This window comes from Neolamprologus multifasciatus, chromosome 7 (assembly GCF_963576455.1).
Source record: "Neolamprologus multifasciatus chromosome 7, fNeoMul1.2, whole genome shotgun sequence".
Classification (NCBI taxonomy): Eukaryota; Metazoa; Chordata; class Actinopteri; order Cichliformes; family Cichlidae; genus Neolamprologus; species Neolamprologus multifasciatus.
In genome coordinates, this window is record NC_140445.1 from 21,671,247 (window position 1) to 21,681,986 (window position 10,740).

General features: G+C 36.4%; 1 long non-coding RNA gene across 2 annotated transcripts; it reads right to left on the minus strand.

Annotated features, from left to right (window-relative positions):
* Positions 1 to 5,332: 5,332 nt before the first annotated feature.
* Positions 5,333 to 8,236, minus strand: LOC146514204 (uncharacterized). Of its 2 annotated transcripts, XR_014875340.1 has the most exons (5): positions 8,141 to 8,236; positions 7,670 to 7,705; positions 7,162 to 7,314; positions 6,701 to 6,790; positions 5,333 to 6,113 (listed from the first exon to the last, which is right to left on the minus strand). It is a non-coding gene; the product is annotated as an uncharacterized LOC146514204 (long non-coding RNA). The 2 variants fall into 2 exon arrangements; XR_014875339.1 differs by lacking the exon at positions 8,141 to 8,236 and having other exon boundaries at positions 7,670 to 8,101.
* Between the last annotated feature and the right edge of the window lie 2,504 nt (positions 8,237 to 10,740).

A 10,740-nucleotide genomic window follows, 5' to 3' on the forward strand; every position in this document is an offset into this window, starting at 1 on the left:
AGACATCATTGTACTCTTATATAAAGACTCTCCATGTCTTTTCTCACACAGTCATCATATTGTATCATTCAGTCTATATTCTTTTTGTATGAGGAGTGGCAGTGCCCTGAATCAGATTAAATTTAACATTACAAAGTTATATCTGAATACTTTCTCCCAATTTTTTTGATCACATTTTCACATTGTTATGCAGAATGAGATATATGAGGAACTGCCTATCCACTTACATTTACTGAAATGATATTGAGAGATCAGCCATTCTTGTTGCCAATGGAAAATACATTTTGTTAGCAATGTGTAAAAAATGCATTTGAATAAAACTACATCTGTCACAACAAATATGTCAAACTAGTGACAAATTGATCTGCAAGGTCCAAGTTATGTCACCACTGACCCCTATGCCCCCTATTGTAGTAAAACAGCTGAAGCACAACTGTGGTTTGAAATATGAGCAAATTCTGTTATAATTGGAACACAGTAGTGCTGCGTCACTGGAGAGCCAGGCCTTTAATACCTCTCTGACAATGAACAACAACTGTCAAAACTGAATGACTAATTGTGGTGGAAGTTTTCATATCATCTATATAAGCACCAATGATATTAATGTCCCAGTGCCATCAAGCAAAAACCCACTACTTGAATATTCAATGTAACTATAAACAAAAATAAAAATTAGTCTTAAACGTCTTAAATTAAATGTAAATTAAACTTAAAAGTCTTAAATGTAAACATAGAAAAAATTTCATTATTAGATTATGAATCACAATATTCATTATATTTTACTTTTACTAATGTCCTAACTACAGCATCACTGTCAAAGCTCAAAATGTGGTCAGTGAAAATTTTCCTAGCTCCTAATGCACACACTGAGTCCAATATCAATGACAGGATCTGAGAAAAAAACCTATACAGCGGAAAGGATCCTGTTTTTGTTTCCAAACGAGAACATTAAAAAATCGGCATGATGGACAGCAAGAAATTCAGGGCTTTGCTGAAGTCCCATAATACCACCTTTGGCGCCGCCTATGCTGCAGTAGCCATAGCATTTTTCTTTCAATATTTTATGAGTGTGAAAGTATTTACAATCATTGGAATGTTTTTTTCCTCATGGCTCTATGAAGAAGTGGTCTAAAATCATTATAATAATGACTTTATACATGTATGTGCGTGTGTGTGTGTGTGTGTGTGTGTGTGTGTGTGTGTGTGTGTGTGTGTGTGTGTGTGTGTGTGCGTGCGTGTGTGTGTGTGTAATAAACCTTTCATTTGATGGTTTCATGAATTTGTAAAGCGCAGTATGGCAAGACAAAACAGGTCACTGTATGAGGGAAAAAAAGGTATAAATTCCACATTTCTGTGATAGACACTGAAAACACTCTGAAGACATGTTTGGTCCACTTTTGTCAGGATTAAGGCTCTGAATTAAACATACAGGCATTCCAGCTGAGAAAAGCAGCTGGTAAGCTTTGAGGCAAACATCTCATAAGCCTGTGTGCTGCTGGGATAAACAGGTACAAACCATTCAAAGACACGCTCTAAACATGGCATCAGAGGCACATCAGAAATACAGAAATAGACCAGTCCAGATGAACAGGAGAGGATTCTGCCACCAAGCCAAGTGCTCTGTGGAGAATGGAAGGTGGGTGGGGTAGGGTTATGAATAGCTTGGAAACTTCCCTAATCTCCCAGTCAGAATTCCAAGCCTAGCTTGTGAGAAGAAGGCATAGTGCTCATCCCTGGTTTGGACGTGTACTGTGATCCCCAGCTATTGTTTGGTGCAGACATGGGAACCTTATAAATATCACAAAAATAGGCCAAGCAATAATTCATATTGAGTTTTCCCTATTTACACTTATTATAGATGGGGAGATGTATCATAGGTTGTGTTATAGGTTACCTATGTTATATTATCAAGAGGTATATTTCACAGCTAATCATGCCATTTTGTAGCCTATTTCAATCGGAAGCATATGCCTAATTATAATCCTCTTTGATTTTTGGACTAGACTGGTGTATCTGATGAACCCCTTAAAGAACACAAGAAACACTGATCGTCTGAATCACATATGATAGTCATCCCGTTGCATGTACTATGGTGTATCTGTATTTTTAAGTCAGTGCCATTTTTATTAGGAGTGCTGGCATTCAGTGTGTAGCTTCATGATTTTGTAAGGTCTGTCTGAATAAAAGGCAAAATTGCAATCTCTTGATTTTTTCCCCTCACAGACACATGTAAGCGGTGTCGTCTCTGTGCAGAAAGACCATTTGCAAATTCCATTTTCTCGAAATAGATAGGTAAGACTTTATGACTGGATTTGGATTTTTTAAATGTCTCAACTAAATTTTAATTTAGAACTAATGCATTTTTGTCCAGTAACATTTCAATTGTAACATAAAACAGAGGTCTAAGCATCAAATATCAACTCCCCTCATGTCACATACAGCACCTCTTTATCATGTTGTAAACTTATTGTGTTTTGATTAATTTGAAATTGCTTGCTTTGCTTCAGTAGAGTGTGAAATGCACTTTCCCTTTTGTACTTTTTCAATTTCTATCATTGTAAGTATGGGGAGAATATGGGGTGGGCAGAGAGAATGAACACATGGATGTCTGGTGTAATTAAGACACTGAAGTATTAGAACAGGCAGTGCCTTCACCAGCTATAATTCATCAAACATGGTCTTAATTAAACTGTTTACACAGATGTCTGCTAGCTGGTTCCTCCAACAGTCATTCCATTATAACAACGCAATATTGTTACTCGACTCATAAGAAAAGTTTTGTGTTGCTGTTCACTACACTCCATAGGGTAACATAAAATGGAAATTAATTCTTATTTCATATTAGTGAAATCAAACAAGCACACTTTGGAAGCTGGTTTGATTATGGCCCCATTTTTTAGAGTGGCAGCTCTGTGAAAAGAGGAAAGCACTAATATTTGGACATTAAATACTAACACTGTTGGTTGTCTCGCGTGTGTTTAGTCAAAGTATTGATTCCAGTAATTCACAATACATTCACACAAATTTTAATTATGAAGTACAGTAGCTGGCAGTTCAGTGGCCATTCCCAGGTCTGATGCACATGTCCAAGATAGAAACTGGCGATTAAGAGGAGAGATAATACTCAGTGGTGCATCTGTTTTTTGCCAGTTAACTAAACACAGATCTTCAGTCTGAGTCACCCTTTGCCAGTGCCATAGGAAGAATGTAACTGCTGTCTCTGTCACTCTCCTTTATTGGCCCTGACCACACCAGGGGTCTGCCTCCCCTAGTTCCCACTATTATCTCATGGATTAAGGACTTGCTGCCTTGCTGACCACCCTCTCATATTTTGTTCACATAAACAGTCACCGCACCAGACACAGGCATGCAAGGACTATCCCCGAGGAATAACTCCATGGAGTTAAAAAGGAAAATTTAAGTAGCATTTGTATAACTGAAATTGTGATTCCCCCCCCCCCCCCCCCCCCCCCGATACAGTTTGGTGATTGAACAACAAAACAGTGAATGAAATGTGAAACGCAACTACAAAAAGAAAAGGAAAAAAAGAAAAGGAATCAGCGTCAGCTAAAGTTCTGTTCACACCGGAAGTGATGTAGAAAAGTGGTAGAATTGAAAACCACCAGTCCATTCACCATAAAAATTGACTTCAAGCAACTATGTTAAAAATAATCACTGGTGACAAAAAGTGGGCGAGACCCAAAATAAAACTTCTCAACTTCTAGTTGCACAACTGTGTGCAGGATATACTCAGGGACATATGACCTGGTAGTAAATATGTTAGAAGGTTATATAAACAACAGAACCTGGAGTGTCCACCAGCAACTGCAGTCAGCTTCAATACAATGGGTTATGAACATATCACCTTCAGTGTGCATGCAGCTTAAAACTGAAAACTTGGTTCAGAAGTGGAGGTATACCAAATGTATAGCTTAAAAAATATCATAAATTGTCTCTCAGAGAAAAGCTGGGTGTGTCTGTAGCACCATTGTTATACTGGTCTCTCAGTGTAAAGTTTTTCTTTCTCTGCTTTGAAGTTGACAGAAAATAAGTTGTTTCAGAACATTTCAGATATGAGTATTTACTTGGAGGCCTTGATGGAAAAATACTGGACTGAAATCAAATATTCATAAAAAATAAATAAATAAAAGAATATTGATATTAAGCATAAAGAGGCTAAAAGCCTTTTCAGGGCTCACACCTCAAAGTCCATTAGTTTTAATGGACTTTGAGGTCATCACATTTAGCATCCCATTTATGTTACACGTAATGATTTGACTAAATATGGAAAAAAACAACAACATATTGATCAATGTAGCATTAAACTAAGGTTGACCTTACAATTCAATATCTTACATGCATTTAGGAAGAACCCTAAGGCTTGTGAGCACAGTGCATGAATAGATTATTGTAGCTTCAAATGATCAATATTCAATGTCATTAAAGCATGAACTTGACATTCTGACAGAAAATATATTATGTTTCAGGAGGTCTCATCTGAGAGAGACAGAGCACTATAAATATGCTTGTGATCACCCTGTGGTTTATACCTCTACACTGAAAAAAATATGTTGTTGGATTTACTTAATTCAATGGTGGACATTTGTTGCACACAGATGTTTTGCTTTGGCAGCAACTTAAACAATTGAGTTAAATTAACACAATTTATTCATGTTCAATAAACCTGTGCAATTTGTGTTGATAAAATGTGACTTAAACATGTTTTGATGAAGTAATTTGAGCTCTTGGAATATTTTAATCCTTCACAATTTTTTCACTTTATCCCAACACAATTCAATAACTTACCCAATACTACTTTGTCACTTAAATACTACATGTTATCTTCAAATTACATTTTGCTATTATATTCTAGTATCAAATACACAATTTTCAAATGGAGGCCTTATAACAGATTGTATTGTTCTCTTCCAAGATGGTTGCTGGCATCCACCAGTAACCTTTAAAAACAAAATGTCTAATTTCACTGCATTGACAGTAGGTAAAGAATTAAACTGACATTACTCCTCCACTGAATCTATATAAATCAACAGTTAAATAATGTCAGCTCTTCCGTGTTCTCTGGAATCAATCACAGCAACGAAATTAGACTGTTTCTTTTGAAAAATGTTACAGGACAATACAAAACATTCTATTTAAGGACTTAAGCACTTAACGTCTATTTAAGGACGTCAAGATTCAGTTAAACAACAATTATAACTAAACAATTTGAAGTAATGTTAGTTTCCATTAACATTAAATTAGGTTACTGAATTGGCAAACACCTTCCTATTAACATTACCCATTTTACCCTAATAACTAAAGAAATTAGCACTTGCAGGTCAAAAACTTTATTCAAGAGACTGAAAAATAACATTGATACAGTGACTGTCAAAAATTACAGCACTGATCATATTGTGACATCTTGGTTCAAAACAGCACACTTAGAAATATTCAACGTTCTTTACTTCAACTGAATGAAACTGAAAATACCATTTCACACGACCCATATGGGATATTTAGACTGTATAACTGTTCACGCTACATCTCTTCACTAGTAAAAGAAAGAAAAAATACAAAGAGAAATTTAAAAATGCTGCCAAACAGACAAACAGAGAACTTGTACAGAGCAAAAGGAAAAACAAACAACAACAAAAAAAAGGGCTCATCCTCATGGCAGTTGCAGAGTATATAAAAATGAACCCTGCGATCTGTTCCTGGAATTGAGCTTCAAAAATGCAGCAGAACAAGTGTGAGATTTAAATGTCCTCTCACCTAGAGCTGATCACCTTGCATGCATAACAGTGAGCTTTCCTTGCAGGAGCAGTTTTGTCTTAGTTGTGAGCTTTTCTTGAGAGCTGAGTTGCATCCAACTCCATTACCACCCTTTGAATCACCTCAAAAGTGTAGCAGAGCTGTGATGGGTAACTCATATTGAAGGAATAAAAAAGGTCCAAACAGCATGGCTACTGCAAAGGTCACGTTATCCAGATCTTGAAGAACCACTATACCCTTGATGATGATGCCAACATCAGAAAAGTCATTGCCTGGCGCATCCTCTGGAGACAGATGTTCATTGTGGTTTTCTCAATCTGTGCAGTGGCCTCAGTCAAGTCCTGGTTAAACACAAAACATTTTTTTAAGATTCCTTTTTAAACTCATCTCTTTTGAATCTACCAGTTCTAATGTTAGAGTAATTTAAACCAATGAAAGCAACATAGTAAATAGCTATAGCCAAAGAGTGGCCTGCAATGCTGCCATTCATGGTCTAACAGAGTTTCTAAGAGAGAGTGAAAAACATAATAATTTCAAATGCTTTACATTAGTTTTTGTTAGAAAGACACCGGCCCATCAGAAATCCAGGTTATGTCACTCAGAAGATGTTAGAATTTAGACTTTCAGCCCCACAATTTGGTTAGCTGTTGGTCAGTTGGTCATTTTTTTTTTTCAAACAAAAGCTAATGTAAATATTGGTGGGATTTTCCTTTGTTCACTAGAATGACAAATTTAAAGTTTTTTCACACTGATACAGGGGTGGGGGTGGGGCCTCAAGGGCCGGCGGCCGAGTTCACTACCAGGCCTCATGTGAACTTCAAATTATTAAAGAGGACTACTGGTCCTAACCAGTCCAATGAGGATCAAGTGGATAACTAAATGCATTTTTAAATGTTGCAAAGCCACAATCTACTCATAAAACACTCACCATGAACTCCTGCACCAAGATGTTGCAATTGTCTTTCACACAGATGCGGAGCACTTTGATGAGGGACTCCCTTTGAGCATTAATGTCATCCTTGAGTATTATAACAAAGAAAACAGAGATTTGTGAACTTTTCAGCAGCACAGAAGAAAATGATCCCAGACAAAAACTCTTGACTTTTTAAACCAGTCAACATGCAACACCAGCATCTACAAAGCAACATCAAAAGTTCCTGTTTGACATCAACTTTATGGATATATAGTTTCCAGAACATATATTTTTAAAATAAGATAAATTTTTCTCAGTGGGCCAGTAAATGCATGATGAAAATTATGGCATCCTTTCAGTGGAATCAGTACTCACAGGTAATAGTTGACTGTTTCAATAGATGCAGCATAAAATTCTTTTACTGACCTAATGCAATACATATACACTTTGTAGTTAAATAATTTTAAAGTTCTTACTGTCATCATGGCAGCTACATCCTTTAGCTTTGTGCCCTGTTCCCCCGATCACTTTGCAAACACTTTCAGCAGACTGTCAGAGAGAAACTCAGCTCCGTCAGAAACCTTGACTGTAAAGGCATGTTTGGGATGCACTGGAATGCTGCATTTTATCTGAAATGACATAAAATTATTTTTGAAATAACAGCAGGCACTGTGCTTGGTTAATCAGTAATGTTTTGTTGAATAAAAACTGTGTTTCCAGATCTTATGGGATTAAAAAATGATTTGCAACCCAACAACCCACAAGTTACAACCTCATTTTAGTTCAAGTGTGCATTAATGTGAGTCCAGTAATCACCTTTCTGACAATACATACAGGTATAAGTTAAACCTATGGCAGATTTTGGATATCTCAGTTGTATTAATAGGGTGGTCTATTTGTGTATGCATACACCTAATAATTATACAAAACCTATTATAATTAAGTTACAGAAACCTTAAGCGAAAATAGAATATACTTTCTTACCATAACACCTTGAACCCACAATCCATCAGCTGACTCCTGGTGAAATGCAGAATAGAGGTCAATGTGCAGCAAAAAAAACAAAAACCAAAGCACAGCAGGTGAGGGCAGGAGGGGTAGGGATGTAAGCTAGCATAATGCCGCTGATGATATTAGCTAAAGCTGTTCAATGTCCAAAATCTCGCTAACACCACGGTGCAGTAAATACACAATGTAACTGCAGAGTCAGTTGGCAAATCTATTCACACAGAAAACCAAATTGTGTTATGAGTGCCTCATAATTAGGTTTAATGTGATATTACGGCTCTTGTGCCAAAGACAAATTCAAATGAAAAAGCGCCAATTCTTTGACAACAGATAAAACAGCAAATAAGCTAACGGGTCTTTTTTAGCTTGTTACATGGCGACAATCTAGACGTTTAACTACATTTGGCTGAAATATGGTAAATATTAATTCAAAAAATCAAGACATACCAAAAACGTAGAGTTGGCCGCTCGACTTGACTGAGATGGATGCCTTTTTTGAACCACGATCCAAAGCCCGCGAGATGAAATCACGCGTGATTTCACGAGATTTAATGTTGCTATCTTATTGAATTACTTCACCTGAACATGATATGAACAATTGAACACACCCTTTCTGCATATCATGTAGTTTTTACACTATATGGTTACATTTATCTTTAAAACATGAGGCAATTGTGTTAAATACATGCAAGATGCTTACATAAATCCAAGAGATGGCCAGTGCCTTTTTTTCAGTGTATATGTTCTTTATGTTTCCATTGATGCTACTGATTATAATATGAAAGGAAAGGCTTCAAAGTTTAATAGGGATTTCTAGATCTGTCCCATAATGTTTAATTTCTTACCTTTTTGACAAGAAATGTATTGTTTTTAGTAATCAGCTCATATCTGACATGTGATGCCGATTGGAGTTTTGTGGTTTTTCATCATATTTTGGTATTTGACGCGATTCTGTCCCTTGAGGACAGATGACTACCAGGTTCGTTAACATTTCCTACCACCTTTATGCTGTTAATATCTATCAGTATTGTTAATATGGGTATTCTGATTGACACAAATTAGGTAGCTCAATTATTAAGCAATTGTTGCAAATAAGCAGACAGACGCTATAGAGGATTGACAAGCTGACTGGTTCAGTCATTGCAGTTGCAGTGATTTACTGATTGATGACTTGTTTGAAATAACTTTGATGGTAGAAGCATCAAGGAAACGTCTTCTGTTATTTTGTTAACATATGTGAACACCCAAATGACAGTTTAACAAAGCTTCTGTACACAAAAATGAACTTTGTAGTGGTCTCTGCATAGGCAATCCAACATAATGGTTTACTTGTGCATAAATTTAAATATTCCAGTTATCTGCACTTGTAACACTTAGGTAAGGATCAGTGTTCTAAGGACTAAGGTGTTCTAAGGACTGATATTAGGGATGAAACGATACCAATTTTTTCAAACTGATACGATACCGATACTTGGATCTGAGTACTTGCTGATACAGAGTACAAAAACCGATACTTCTACCACACACACACAAATGCAAAGAATTGGAAGACAGGTCTTATTTTATTATCTGCCAAAAAAATAAATAAAATCTTAATAAAAATGACCACAAAAAAATTTCAAGTGAAAAATAAGCACTTCTGTTAAATTATTGCAGAGTCTCCTCATTGTAATTTAACAAAATATCACTGAACTATTGGCACTGTCTCGAGCTTTCAGAATAATAAATAAACACTTCTGTTTGGAATAAAATAAATACAAATTAGGTTTGAGAATAAAATAAACTTTTAAATTATTGCAGAGTGTCCATATTGTACACAAACAAACAAAATAACGAAAGTATTTGGCATTGACGAACAAACTCCTCATCAGTCCACTGTGCCGTTAAACCAAGGACTGACATTGCACACACACACTGCTTGTCTTTACCTCTTCAGAAAGTTTTGGCACCATTATCTCTCTGATGTATGGGCGGTTGGGAATTTCATATCGCGGCTCGAGTATGCTGAGAAGATGGTGCAATCCTATGTTTTCCACGACCGGCATTGGCTGGTCATCCAGAGCGATAAAATGAGTCAGAGCCTCTGTTATTTTAACTGCCCGTGGATTTTCTCTTGACATTTTTCATCGCTTTTCCAAAACCTGAGTTAAAGTTGGCTGTTCCGGTCCACACTGCTGACATTTTGTTTAGCCTAGCTACAGCAGCCTACAGTTTCTCTTTTTTATCTGGAGCCGCCAGTCTCTCTCGCCTAACCCTGTGCCTGTTTAGCACGGGATGTCCCCCTAGTGGCCAATCTAATAAACTACAACAGAAATGACAAGCCACCCTCTGATTAATGAAATAAGTTAGTATCGGTTCATGGTATCGGTTAACTTTTACGAGTATGAGTACACACACATTTTACAGTATCGGCCCCGATACCCGATACCAGTATCGGTATCGGTGCATCCCTAATTGATATAGATTAATTTTAACCTTTTGGTGGGAAAAATGATGACAATCATTAATAATTAGTAATCACCTCAAATAAATCGTAAATGTGGTATGAATGTGTATGTATTATTATTATTATTATTGTTTTATATACTTGATAAATATACCTTTTATATATTGTCCATATGGTGTGTCAGTACAGAATTGGGCTCTCTTGCAAGTTTTTTGATGTTTCCATCATGCTCAAATGTGCACATGCACGTATGCATACCAAAAGACGACAAATTAGCTGTCAGTTTTACTAGCTATGTGACCTTAAAATGAAAAGAGAAGAGAGATAATGATCTTAGGCTAAGGACAACTACACACACACATACACACACATACACAGGCACACTTAAACTACACTGTCCAAGGACTTTAAGCACTAGATTGACAGATCAAGGAGAACTGGCATTGAGACAAAGAAGGGTAAATGTGATTATCGCATGACAGGCTTTAGCTTTCTTTAACTGAGTTGATAAACTGTGAGGCATGCATAAAATTAAAGTTGCTATGATTAAAATTGTGTCACAGAACAGCACATCCTATATACCCTCTCTTCCATAAATGAA